General features: G+C 46.1%; 1 protein-coding gene and 1 non-coding gene across 2 annotated transcripts in view; both read right to left on the reverse strand.

Annotated features, from left to right (window-relative positions):
- Positions 1–15,092, reverse strand: part of LOC149369943 (uncharacterized) — a 140,674-nt gene that overhangs the window by 43,155 nt on the left and 82,427 nt on the right. The window lies entirely within an intron of this gene.
- TRNAG-GCC (transfer RNA glycine (anticodon GCC)) lies at positions 7,510–7,580 on the reverse strand. Its single transcript has one exon. It is a non-coding gene; the product is annotated as a tRNA-Gly (tRNA).

Raw genomic sequence — 15,092 nt, forward strand, 5'->3', positions numbered from 1 at the left:
GTGGGAGCAAGAAGTAAAGGTGGCAAAAGCAAGTTGGCAACGACTGACAGCACGTGTTGTTGTCGAGGAGGTGGAGCAGAAGGTAGGCAGCGTCGTGGAATCCGGCCTGACATCTGCGCCGTCCCGAGAAAGTGCTAGGCGGTGCGAAGTGTTCGTTATCCCTACCTTTTTTTTGGCCTCCTTTCTCACGCTTCCCTCTCACCCTGTCATAGCAAGCTGAATGCTGCGCTCGACAGCTCGCAGCAAAAATTGCGGTGGTTATCAAATGCTGCAGGAAAGGAAAAAAAAAATTGGGGGACACTTAAGCTACGCCTTTAAGGATATGACGCGAGAGCGATTCCTCCTGACCGCGCTTAGTGCAAAAGAGGCACACTTTAAGGGCGAGAAGTACGTCTTCGATGAAGATGTTTGGGCGAAAGCCGAATTAAACGTTGGAGAGAAAGCCTGTTGTTTCTAGGAACGCCTGTTTTGCACTAAGCGCCGTACAGCCGCTACGCGAGCCATACTGGCCTTGGATATTCATAAGGCTTTCGACACAATAAGCCATGACTATATCCTCACGACATTATATACCACGGGATGCGGCACCCGCATATGGCAATATATTCTGGCCTTCCTTCAAGGACGCACAGCAAAACTCCACCTTGGGGATGTTGCCTTCCAGCCTTTCCCTCTGCCTAACCGGGGTGCCCCACAAGGGGCGGTTCTATCACCTTTACTTTTTAAGATTGCCCTAGCGCCACTGGCAAAGGCCCTTGCTGCTATCCCAGAGCACCACTGCCATAGACATCACCACCACCTATTTAGCAAACACAGGCCTCCGTTGCTCTCCAAATAAATCGGAACTCCTGCAGCTGAAACCCCTCCCCAGTGACCCCAGATTGAACTGCACATGTACGGGAATCCAATGCCCATTGTGCCTGAGGTGAAGGTTCTCGGCCTTCTCATTAACAACACATTCGATGCAACCCCCACCCTTCAGCTCTTGCAAAGACAGACCAAACAGGTAGCTGCACATATCAGGCGGGTGGCGGCACGCAATCATGGGCTGTCTGAACGCGAGACCCTCAATATGACAAATGCACTAATCATTAGCTGCATTACATACCACATCCCATACCACATACTCGCTCAGCGGCAAACACAACAGGCAGACATGCTAATACGCACGGCTGTCACCCCCGCCGTACGTCTTCCACGGACGGTTAGGCTCAACGCACCAACCAATTAGTCCGCCTGAGTCGCACGGAAACAGGACAACGCTTACTGCGACAGCTTCGTCTCAATCCACCTTTTCGTACCCCAACAAGTAATACAACTCACATGATCTCTCTGCGCACGCAGGATCACATACATCAGAAGCCGCTAGCGCGCAATATGAGCGCCAGTCTCTATCAGGGTAGGCGGCAGGCAGGAGCGAGCTATTACACCAAAACATACACAGCAACCACTCCGACATCCTTTATGTCGACGCGGCAGAAAATTCTAAAGCAGGATATTTTACTGCAGTCGCAACCTATGAAGACGGCACACGTACTATGCCGATGGAAACGAATTGGGTACCTTTAGTGGAACACTGAAACGTGGATTTCGTTCAATATTGCGATTGGTCATTGCGATTGGCCAGATGAATAATACACTGTTAGCAACTGCTGTTTCTGCAAGTTGTATCGTACTATAGTAAAAACTAGCACTGTAAAAAAAAAGTAACGCATGCGTCGCCCGGGAAACGAACCCGGGCCACCCGCGTGGCAGGCGAGTATTCTGCCACTGAACCACCGACGCTTTTTCTTTATTTATTGCCTGGCTTTGGCTCATGACATTGCACAACAAAATTACACATAACGCTATATACATACGACACTGTCGTGGTCAGCCAGCACGAGACTGGCTTCGTCACATTAAAATTCCCGCAACATACACAACGGCTCTAGTCTTGAGAGCCATTCGGGAGGTTCCGCAGCTGCTTTTTGGATGGCAAGAAACCAGTCCATTCTTTCCCGAAAATAAATTCGGGCCGGTCGTGCGTCTTTGTCACAATGGTAGCCTGCCTTTCTGGAGCGCCATATACAGTGGAGGCCCAAGAGCATTATGAGATCAAAAGGTGCCCCATCCTCATTATCAGTGCTTAAATAGCGTATTCCGTGCGCGTCAAGTGGTAGCTCTTTCTTTATGGTCCTTTGTAACACGTCCCAAAAATAAACCCCTTCCTAGCAATGCAAAAAAACATGGTCTATTGTTTCAGGCTGTTTACAAATTAAGCAGTTCGATCCCCACTGTAAAAATAAATCTTTTCCCTCTAGAAACTTTTTAACTGGTAACGTCCCGGTGTGTAACTTAAAAAAGAAAGTCCTTACTCCTGGTGGCACCTGCATTTTCTTCACCCTTTTTAAAACATCCCCTCCCGGGTCTCCACTGTACAAGGCCCTGTACATGGGCTCTGGGAAAACAATATCACAAAGATCATTGTACAACTTTTTCCTTCTACTTTTCCACAAATAATCGGTGGAAAAACGTGCCGAAAGAAACCGAACGCTTGCTACAATCTCTTTGTAGTAACCAAAAGTTCCACCAGAGAGCTCTTCTGTGGATACCACAAACTCCGGCAGCGATCGCCGCAGCTTCACTTGGCACACGGTGCGCAAGAACGTGTCTGTGACGTCGCGAAAAAACAAGAAAGGGTTCACCAGCTGCCTTAAAAAGAGGTGCCCTAGCCCCCCGTCTTTTACCCGCCGGAACAGGTTCGTTCTGCTACAACGTTCCCATTCGGACGCCCATATGAAAACTGCAAAAATCCTGTGTAGCTTCTGAACGTTCACACGCGAGCAATGCAAAACCTGCATCACATACCAGAGTTTGCAAATAAAAAAAAGGTTGCAGACTGTAGCTCTGGCGAAAATTGAAAGGCTGGTGCCTTTCCATTTCCTAGCTCGGTCACGTGCGTCTTTAGTTTGCTCATTCCAATACTCCTCGCTATCGCGATAAGCATCGAGCGGAACGCCCAAATGCTTGCCCGGGGTCGTCGCCCACGGTACGTTGGCGAAATGGTCCGAGTGGGATGGCGACCATCCATGCCAGAGCCCAAGGAACTTGGACCAGTTAACCCCGCTACCTGTGACTTCGCTGAACGCGCGTACACGCCCGACAGCTTCACTTATGCTCCCCTGATCAACCGTAAATACTGCAACGTCATCTGCATAGGCCAGCAGCTTAACTTCAGCTGCTTGTAACCTAAAGTCATTAATACTATTGTTTTCTATGATTTTCATGCACTGCGTTTCGATGTAAATACAAAACAAGAGAGGGCTGAGGGGGCAGCCCTGACGCACCGAACGCTGCACGCTAACGGAGGCCCCCAGACTCTTGTTAATGATCAGTCTTGTCGTGCAGTTTCGATAAGCCAGGGCTAAACCCTTACGGATAACTGAACCGACGTTCACATGGTCTAAAACGGTAAACAAAATTTCATGGGAAACACAATCAAATGCCTTTTCCAGATCAACCTGAAGCATCGCTACTCGCCCACTGATGTCGTCACAGCTTTCAAGCACACTGCGCGCTTTGTGAATGTTGGAAAAAATTGAGCGCCCTTTGATTCCACATGTCTGGTGGGGTCCAACAATATCCGATATCACTGTCTGCAGTCTTCGCGGCAATATATTCATAAAAATTTTGTAGTCCACATTAGTGAGTGCTATCGGTCGATACGCTGTAACCAATTGTAGTTTCTCTATATCATCCGTTTTAGGTATGAGCACTGTATGGGAGGTCCCAAAAGACGGAGGCAATACATTTACTTCATAGGCTTCATTGAACATTGCACACAGCACTGGGGCGATTTCGTGCTTAAATTCTTTATAAAATGCCACACTGAATCCATCTGGTCCGGGTGATTTTCCTAGGTTTAACTGATCTATCGCGTGCTCTACCTCGCTGTGAGTTATTGCTAGTTCCATTCTCTTTTTGCTTTCTTCGTCAAGCCGTGGCATTGCACCAAGAAACTGATGCGTAAAGGCTACTGCGTCTACAGGAGTCGATGAAAAAAGCCTCTGGTAGTATTCATTAAAGGCTTCTTTGATGTGTTCAGTGTCTGCCGATAAGATGGCCTCCAATCTATTTTATCGATGTGATTTCTTTCAGCGCGCGCTTTTTCTAGTCCAAGAGCACGTTTCTATGGCGCTTCGCCAGCAGCTGTGTCTTCCGCTGTCGCCCTCACTAGTGCTCCGCGATAACGCCGTTCTTCCATAAGCTCTATCTTTTGTTTTGTTTTCCTGACATCTTCTATCCATTTCCCAGGCTCTTTGCATTCCTGCTTCATCAGCGTTTGAAGCAGTGACCTTAGCTCAGCTTCTTGTTTTTCCTTATAACGGATATATGTCGCCTTTCTATTGCTTTGATTTTTAAAGATTCTTTACTTAGCTCCCACTGTTGCCAAGTCTTCAGGTTCTTGCGCGGGTTTATTTTCCCTATTTCATCCTTTACTGCTCTGCAGTAGATATCGTCGTGAAGAAGCGTGTTGCTTAGGTTCCACATTTCCCACGAAAATGCCTTGCTTCGGTTCACACTTCCCAGGCAGCACTCAACTAAACACTGGTCTAAGAAGGAGGCTCCCACAACTTCATAATGGTTGCAATCAGGGGCAAGGTCGACAGATGCCTAAATGCGGTCCAGCCGTGCATGCCTTGAGCCCTGGAAATGAGTGAACTGCACTGCCCGCGCACCCTCAATAAGTTCAGCCACATCCTCAAGGTTTCCGTTCTCGATCATTCGCATCAATACTTCAGTGCTCCTGTCTCGAAACCCCCGGATGCTTGACTTATCGCGCGCATTAAGAACACAATTGAAGTCGCCTAATACAATGAGCCGCCTCTCCGTGCAAAGGCGCTTTTGGAGGCTTTGGAAAAAGGCAACCCTTTCCTCAACCACTTTCGGCGCCTACACGGTAACAATGCGCCCCTCAGTGCCGTTCAGACAAAAATCAAGCGCAATAGACTGGCCAAACACACACGAGAAATAAGCCTGCACCTCTAGCCCCGGCATCTTCTTTACAAAAAGCACGCAGCCAGCCGATGTTCCCACTGCTTGACTGACGACCGCATAAAATCTAGTCGTGAAACGTCGCACCATGCTGTCGGTTCCTTCGTTGCCGTCCACTTTCGTCTCCTGCACGGCCAATACATCTATCTCGCGCTCCGTGATAAGTCGGTACACCTGACCTTGTTTTTTCCTTGCCGCCAGGCCCCTCACATTCAATGTAGCGACTCTAAAGGCGGAGGCGGGAGCCATTTTTACGCAAGAGGAAGGAACCAAGAGCGTGGTGCTTACCTTCCACGTCTAGCGCGCAGCTAGACGCCACTGTTGCCGCCGGTATCATCCGGCGCTAGAACATCAGTCTTCTCGAGTAGTACCTTGTCTGCGGAAGAGTACCGTTTGTCGGCCGCGTAGTTTGGGCGTTGCCGGAACGACGAACGCCGGGCTTGAGTCGTCTTTGCAGGGGGCTCCTCGACGCCGGGTGCTACCACTTTGTCCCCTTCGGGGCTGGCCTGGTCATGGGGACGCTTCGCCGGGGTGGTAACGGGGGCGTGACGCTGAACCACCGACGCCGATGTTGCTTGGCGTACTGCCCATCTATTTATAGCGTAGTTCGGTGCGTAAGCCGGCAAAAGTAATGCAATGCGTCGGCCGGGAATCGAACCTGCGTGGCAGGCGAGTATTCTACCACTGAACCACCGACTTTTTTTTTTCTTTATTGCCGGGCTTCGACATTACAAAACAGAACATAATAATATGTACATACAGTATACAGAGTTAGCCAGGATCCCAAATAGTGGGCCTGACTTAGGTTAAAATTCTCGTAAAGTTACGATGGGTTCCAGCCATGGTAACCACTCAGGAACCTCCACTATTAGCTTTTGTTCTTCCAGAAACTTGTGCATACTTTCTCTAAAATACATGCGGGCTGGCCGTGCGTCAGGGTCGCAATGATACCCTGCCATGCGGGAGCGCCATATACTGTGGAGGCCCACCACCATGACTAAGTCTAACGGAACCCCATCCTCGTTCTTGGTTTGCAAAAACCTTATTCCGTATGAGTGGATTGGAAGCTGTTTCCTTAAAGTCCTCTGCAGCACGTCCCAAAAATAGACCCCTTCGCAACAGTGCAAAAAGACGTGATCAATTGTCTCCGGCTGTTTGCATATGATACAATGCGACCCCCAAGGAAGAAATATCTGTTTTGCCTCAAGAAAAGTTTTCACAGGTAAAGTTCCAGAGTGTAACTTAAAGAAGAAACACTTGACTCCCGGTGGTACCTTCATTTTCTTTACCCTTTTCAATACGTTGTAGCCCGGGCCTCCACAGTACATGGCCCTGTACAAGGGCACCGGAAAGAGGATGTCACACAAATCCTTGTACAAATCTTTCCGGCTCACATCACTCAAATATTGTTTTGAAAATCTAGCATTCAAAAATCGGACGCTGGCAAGTATCTTCTTGAAAAACCCAAACATGCCACCCGTCATACACTCAGCTAAAATCACAAAGTCTGGCAAAGCCCCACCAAGCCTTGCTTGGCACACTGTGCGCAGAAAAGGATCATTGACATCGCGCAAAAAAAAAGAATGTATTGACCAATTGCTTCGCAAAGAAATGTACAAGCCCGAGTCCTCCATCCCTTACTTTTCTGAACAAATTGGTTCGCGTACACCTCTCCCATTTCGAGGCCCACACAAAACAGCAAAAATACGACGTAACTTTTGTACATTAATTCGCGAACAATGCATCACTTGCATCACATATCACAGTTTGCTGATGAAAAACAGATTGCACACTGTGGCTCTCGCAAATATAGATAGATAGGACGCTTTCCACTTTTCAGCCTTTTCGCGTGTTTCTTGCACGTTCGGTGTCTAATACGGTTCGCTGTCGCGGTAATTTTCCATCGGGACACCGAAGTATTTACAGGGGTCGTGTGCCAGGTCACGTTAGCAAAATTTTTCGGGGTCACTGGCCACTGTCCATGCCAGAACCCCACACACTTCCCCCAGTTAACCCTGCTCCCCGTCACAGTGCTGAAATGCTTTACCCCGTCGACCGCGTTACGAATGCTATCGTGACTCACGCCAAAAACAGCAACATCATCTGCATATGCTAGGATCTTGACTTCAGCCGTCTCCTTGAACAGCATTATTTCTTATAATGTGCTTACACAAAGTTTCCACATAGATACAAAATAAAAGAGGACTGAGGGGGCTACCCTGGCGAACAGAACGCTGAACGTTAATGGGGGCCCCCAACGATTTAGTAACAATTAACCTGGTAGTGCAATTTCTGTACGCCAAGGCCACACCCTCAGTGATAATAGTTCCTAAATGAACATGATGAAGGATAGAAAACAATATGTCATGCACAACACAGTCAAAAGTGAACCACCGACGCCGATGTTGCAGCGGCGTACTGCGCATCTCTTTATAGCGTAGTTCGGTGCGTAATCCGGCAAAAGTAAAGCAATGCGTCGGCCGGGAATCGAACCCGGGCCACCCACGTGGCAGGCGAGTATTCTACCACTGAACCACCGACGCCGATGTTGCAGCGGCGTACTGCGCATCTCTTTATAGCGTAGTTCGGTGCGTAAGCCGGCAAAAGTAAAGCAATGCGTCGGCCGGGAATCGAAACCGGGCCACCCGCGTGGCAGGCGAGTATTCAACCACTGAACCACCGCCGCCGATGTTGCAGCAGCGTACTGCGCATCTCTTTATAGCGTATTTCGGTGCGTAAGCCGGCAACAGTAAAGCAATGCGCCGGCCGGGAATCGAACCCGGGCCACCCGCGTGGCAGGCGAGTATTCTACCACTGAACCACCGACTTCTTTTTTTCTTTATTGCCTGCTTAGCACATAACAAAATTTCAACATAACATTCACATTCCAAAACATAAAATCCGCCAGTGATGGTCTATTCAGCTGACGGTATTCAATTAAAAGCGCTTAAGTGCTGCAAGATGATGCAGCACTGGCATCCACTCTGGCTGCTCCTTCTGGGTTTTCAATACTTCTCTTAAATGCAATATACTCTCGATGAAGTACTCTCTGACAGATTTCACAATTTCCTCAGGATGTCTGAAAGCTATGCGGTTTTTCCATATACTGTGCAGGCTCAGAGCCATGAACATATCATATGGGACCTCATTTTCTACAGGAAGGAAACGAATACCATAGGGGGTAACAGGTAGCCGCTTGCTGAGCGTCCGCTGAAGAATGTCCCAGTGGAAAACTGCATCAGTACAGTCAAGAAACATATGCTCGATTGTCTCCGGTTTCCTACATATTATGCAATTTACGGACCACGGGACAAATATCCCTTTCTCCTGGAGCCATGGCTTCACTGGCAGTGTCCCTTTGTGTAACTGGAAGCAAAAGGTTTTCAGTGCTGGCCTAACCGGCATCTTCTTTACCCTTTTAAGGACATTCCCTTCTGAGCCTACACAGTATATGGAGCGGTAGATAGGTACAGGTAACCAAACATAGACAAGATCTTTATAATTTTTTCCTTGGAACAGCGGCGAGGTATTCCATTGAAAACCGAACTTTAAGCATTGAAAAGCACTGACGACTTCCCAGAGAAAACCTCGCACTCTAGCACTTTTAACATTGCTGGAAGACGCAATAAATTCTGGCAAAGCGTCCTTCAGCCTCACTTGCATAACAGATCGCAAAAACCCATCCGTTTGGTTCCTAAGAAAGACATACCTCGAAATTACTTGCCTTAAGAACAAATGTGCCAGTCCCAGCCCGCCACTTCCCGCAGGACGAAACAGGTTTGTGCGACTTGTTCGCTCCCATCCCGACCCCCAAATAAACACCGCAAAGACTCTATGCATCTTCTGGACGCTCGTCCGTGCCATGCATAGTACTTGAAGGACGTACAGTGGCGACGAAAAAAGATTGGCACAATGACGTCACCGTAGTGACGAAAATCGCACTGTGCGGCTGGCGCAGCGCCCTGCTTCGCGAACACCCCTTGGCACTTTTGTTATCGGCGTGCTCGTAAACGCAGCGCGAAGCATCGCTATCTGGCGCTCCGGTGTCACGTCACTGTGCTAATCTTTTTCCGTTGCGACTGTACCATACTTTCGCCACAACAAACAGGTTGCATACAGTGGCACGGCCGAAAATGGAGAAGTCTCGGCCGCCCCACTTGTCCGTATTTGTACGAGAACGCTGCGTTTCTTCCCGCCAGTAGTCTTCAGGTTCTCGATAATGCTCGAGCGGCACCCCTAAATACTTTATGGCGATGTTGTCCGCTCAACATTTTCAAAGCTCGCAGGAGCTCTGTCCCAGTTACCATGCCAGTAACCGAAACACTTGTTGCAGTTGATCAGGCTTCCTGACAATTTACAAAACCGTTTCGCGTCTTTCACCGCCTCTGACACACTTTGCTTATCGCTGCAAAATACAGCGATATCATCCGCGTAAGCCAGCACCTTGACTTCATTTGATAAGAACTGAAATCCCTTTACTCTTTCATTCCACATTAGCTTGAGACAAAAGGGTTCTAGGTACAGAGCAAATAATAAGGGGGACAAAGGAAAACCTTGTCTTACTGACGATCGAACAGTGAAACTCTCAGTGAGTTCCTTATTGACAATGATGGCCGCGTTGCAGCCCGCATACGCCATTTCCACACCTCGAAGGACCACCCGGCCCACTTTCACATGCTTTAGTATCGAAAAGAGAACAGTGTGCGCCACACGGTCAAATGCCTTTTCGAGGTCAAGTTGTAACATGGCCACCCGCCCATCATATGCATCACAACATTCTAGAACGCTTCTTGCTACGTGTATGTTAGTCTGTATCGTGCGGCCCTTAATTCCGCATGTTTGATGCGGACCTACAATCAATTTTATCACATTCTGCAACCTACTCGCCAGGACCTTCATAAAAAGCTTATAGTCCACATTTGTGAAACTTTTAGGACGGTAACTTTTCACTGACAAACGCTTCATTGGATCGTCACTTTTCGGTATCAAAACAATGTGAGTTTTACGAAAAGGTGGAGGCAGCATACCAATTTCGTAAGCTTCAGCCATTACCTGGCGTTAAACATGAGCTAAGATGTTCTTGTACGCTTTATAAAACCCTGCACCAAGACCATCCGGTCCAGGCGATTTTATACATACACATACACATACAGGAATTTTATTGCAAGATATATATACACAGTACATAGCGTGTGCCCGCAGAAGCGCAAACGCTTGTGGGCGGGCCACGGCAGTCACAACAGCATGCGGTGAATACAAAACGCTGAAAATGCACACTTTACAATCCATAAAGAAGAAAAAGAAGAAGAAGAAAGAAGAAAAAAAGCAATAACACAAATTCGAAATATTACATATAGTTCAGTCAACAAATTTAGCGATTGGGAATTATGTAAAGCAAAGAAAATCTGCAGTTAATAAATGGAACACAAATTGAAAAACAAGATAGAAATTACAAAGCAACTCAGTATTTCCTTTCTTTGAAACTTTCAAACCACGCTTGCAGTCCAGATTTCACAGCCGTCAACGAATCACAACCAAACACCTGAGCAGGTAGTTTATTAAAATGGTAGGGTATATAGAACTGTCGTGTCCTTTTACCATAATGTGTGTAAACCCTGGGAACTTTATAAGCGCTATATGCCTAAGTGACTCTGGTTTTTTATCTGGCTGTTTAAACTGTGCTGAAAAGTAATTTCTGAGAACTACCACCTGTAAGTACAAGTCATGCAGAGGAATAACTCCTGCTTTAGCCGTTCTGGTGTTATGGTCGGACTTCTCGTGAGCAGTGCCATACAATAAATTAGTGGAGATTCTGCACAGGAAACTATCTACCTTCTTAATCTTACAAGGTGCACAAGAACCATACACTGAAACGCCGTATCTAAGGATAGATTCTCCTAAAGATCTATATACAGTCTGACGCAAGTTTATAGGTGTAGTGTATTTTATACGATAAAGCTGGACAGAAAGAGCACGGAGTCGTTTTAATAAATAGTCAATTTGGGAAGACCAACACATGTTGGAATCAAGATATAGGCCAAGATATTTAACACTGCTCGAGTAGGGTAGTGGCGAACATTCGCAATTGGCACAGTTGCTACCATGCAGTAGAACCGACTGGGTAAGATCTACATTCTTGTGCGGATTTCTGAAACATATTAACACAGTTTTGTTTTTGTTGATGTATATTTGATTTCCAGATAGCCAGTCTACTATTTTATTGATATCGTACTGAAGGAATTTCAGTGCGAGTGGGCTAGATTCATGGGATATCACTAAAGCTGTATTATCAGCATACTGAAATAATTTTGCATTTAATGTAAGGTTAACCACATCATTTACATAAATATTAAACAAAAAGGGTCCCAAAACAGAACCTTGTGGAACGCCGTACTGAATATCAGAAAAAGTACTAAATGATTCTTTAATTTTCACTACTTGCTTACGCTGTGACAGGTAACTTGCAAAAAATTGTTGGTATGGACCACGGAATCCAATACTTTCCAACTTACTTAACAAAACAGAGTGCTCCACGGTATCGAATGCTTTCGATAAATCCAAAAACAATCCAAAAACACATTGATTAACATCCAAGTTACCATTGATAAAATCACAGCAATCTTCGAGAAGCTCAACCGCACCAATATTACGACGGAAACCATACTGTGTAGTACTCAAACAAGAATACTTCTCACAAAAACATGTCATATATTGGTGCACAATTTTTTCCATCAGGATGCTAATGACTGGTAGTATGGCAATTGGTCTGTAATTTGTTTGATCTGTCTTTTTTCCCGACTTGTAGATGGGTCGTAGTAATGAGATCTTCAGACCTGATGGTATTTCTCCTGTCTTGAAACACCCATTAAGTATATGTAAAAGTACATCTTTAAGTTTGGAGTAATTGTTTCGCAAATCACGCAGTATAATCTTATCGTAGCCTGGTGGTTTGCTGTCTGGTAGCGTCCTAATAAGGTTCCACAACTCATCTTGATCAACAGGAGGAAAAGCAGCAGAATTAGTTGTTTTCTTGCCTTGGTATTGAATGGTAGAAACGACGGTTTGTTTTTTAAGTTCCCTAATGGATGATACAAACGCATCATTAAAAGAATTTGCAATGGTCAAAGGATCTGCTTTTAGAAAAGTACAATGCAACTTCTCATCCAAATTAGATTTCTTCTGTCTACCTAATAATTCATTTAATAGACTCCAAGTTTTCCTCGTATTGCTGCTGCACCTAGAAAACTCAGCAGAAAAATATTGCTTCTTTGCTTGCCTCAGCATAGCAGTAAGCTTATTACGATGTGCCCTATACTGCTCTTTCAAGGCAAGATTCTCAACATCTTGTTTATAGTCATTCCATAGTTTGTCCTTCTCATGAGAAAGTTTAAGTATATCATTCGTTATCCATTTCTTCTCTGGATTTCTTAACTTGATTTTAACGTCCTTCGTGGAACTGGCATATAGCTCATCAAACTTAGCTACTAACGAGTTATAAGCATCAATGTGAGTTTGACTTAGCAGAGACCTCCAATCAAAAGTTTGAACGTGCTCGTCCAAGCACTTGTTATCAATTATTTTTATCGTTCTAACGGTTTGACCAGGCGTTTCCCTTTCTTGCGCCAGAACACATAGCACTGTGAAATAATGATCCGCCACCTTTCTTCGTATTACTGCAGCGTTAGCGACATTATTCGGGAGTCTGACTGCTATATGGTCGATGCACGACTGAGTAAGTCTGGTGCCCATTACCTCTTCCCTGGTAAAACTAGAAATCATATTTTCTATTCCATATGAAGCTAGTAAATCTAAATAGCACTCAACACCGGGTTTCTTTATCTCGGAAATGTCAATATTAATGTCTCCAGCTATTATTACATTAATTCGATTGTGGTGAGTTAAAAATTCCGCAAGTTCAGAAAAAAACACTTCGAGTATTGAGTTCGGAGGGCGATAAACTGCTAGCACAATAAATGTCTCGTCTTTGCAACTGAGCGAAAGAGCTACTACTTCCGCCGCAGTAAAAGCACAAGGTACTCTTTCAATGTGCCAGCATTCTTTAACAAATCCTAATACGCCACCACCCCTACCAGAGTCACGGCAACAAGAGAAAGATTGAAATCCTGGAAGAATAAACGTATCAGACTCATAGTCGTTAACATTAGTTTCAGTCAAAAGTACAATATCAAGGTACCCAAGCAAATCAGACAAGTAGATATTTAATAAATTCCAGTGCTTCTTGATGCTCCTTAAGTTGATATGGATAAGATCTAATGCAGAATTGACTTGGGAGTTAAACAAACTACTTCTGTGTGTATTCCAGTCTGTAAATGAGCCGAAGTCCTCACTCATGGTTACTCAAGCTTATCAAAGTCACATATGCTCTCAATTCTTATAGCTCCAGAGCCCTCGATCTTCCTCACAAATATTTTGCCAATTTTCAGCCATACAAACTTGTACGACTTCTTCTTTGCTTCCTGTTTAGTTTGCCACAACAACTTCTTTGTCTGGGCAGGTAGGTTCTCATTAATGTAAACATCTTCTTCCTTAAGTGCGTAGCGTTTCTTTATCCACTGTTCCTGAGCAGTATGTGAATGGAATTTCACTAGCACAGCTGGTATCTTTCCCTTTTGGGCAGGTAGTCGATGCGCAACCTCTATGGACTGAAGTGTAGTCTCTGGAATCTCCATCCTACCTGCCAGTGACTTCAGTACAACGTCAAGGTCCTCATTTTGCTCTAGCTTGAGACCATGAATTTCTATGTTGTTGTGCCTTGAGTAGGCTTCCAGGTTATTCAAGGCTGTGCTAAGATAACTCAGCGTGTCCGCCTGCCTCGCAAGAGATCCCGCCAACTCCTCTGATTTCTCCTTTAAGGCAGAAACCTCAGCTGAATACGAAGCCACAGACACCTTAACTCGCCAGGGCTTAACTCGTCAATAGCTCGCTCTACTTCAGCTACGCTTATCGGTGTCTCGAGTCTGTTTTTCATCATCGTCTAATACCGGCATCAATGGCAGGAAATCGCTTGCAAAGCCGCCTTCCACACTTGTCTCGTGTCCCAGTAATTCGTGATAATATTCTTCGAAAGCGCGTAGAATAGCCTTACTATCGCGCACGATTTCATTCCCGTACTCAATTCCTTTTATCTCATTTTTCGTAGCGTGCCTCTTTTCATCACTGATTGCTCGCTTTGTCGGCGCTTCCCTCAACCACAGTCTTTCTGCGCGTGCCCGTATGGCCGCCCCCTTGTATCTTTCTTTATCAATTACCTCTAGCTTGCTTTTGATTTCCCGAGCACCTTTCGTGAACTTCCCTGGCTCTGCACTTTCCAGTGCCATGACCACATGAAGACGATGTTGCAACACTTTTTCCTCTTCTTTTTGTTCATAGTGAAGCTTGCTAGCTCGTCCTATGGCGCTCATTTTGATTTCTTCTTTAAACAGTTCCCATTCTCTTATGACGTTGCCTTTCGCCACTGAAAGTAAGCTATCCATTTTGTTCCTAATTACCTTCTGAAAAGTTTCATCCTCGAGAAGTTTTATGTTGAATTTCCACAGGTCCCAATTAAACCGAGATAGCTTCCGTTTCGTTCCAACGGTAAACATCACTAAGCTATGGTCACTGAAACTGACACTCTTAACTTGATAATTATTGCTCAATGACACAGGCTTGTGGAAATGTATGCTCTATCAAGTCTAGCGTGACTTGCTCCTTGAAAATGTGTACAGGGTCCTTCAAAATATGTGCGAACACGGCGAAGCGTGCCCGCGCTCCGCGGAGCGTCAGCGCATCTGGCGTGGTCGCGCATCGAAACAATGTGGCGCATGCGCACAGCAGACTGGAGGCGGTGCTTCGTGTCGTCTGCTACAGCACGGCGCGCTTCCGTGCTGTAGCAGACGACACGAAGCACCGCCTCCAGTCTGCTGTGCGCATGCGCCACATTGTTTCGATGCGCGACCGCGCCGGATGCGGTGACGCTCCGCGGAGCACGGGCACGCTGGTTATGTAGGTCATTGGAGCGGCTGGCGTCACTCCTCTGCGCAGAACTGTCGTGG

Source organism: Amblyomma mixtum, chromosome 1, assembly GCF_055824585.1.
Source record: "Amblyomma mixtum isolate Tamu chromosome 1, ASM5582458v1, whole genome shotgun sequence".
In the NCBI taxonomy this organism is placed as follows: Eukaryota; Metazoa; Arthropoda; class Arachnida; order Ixodida; family Ixodidae; genus Amblyomma; species Amblyomma mixtum.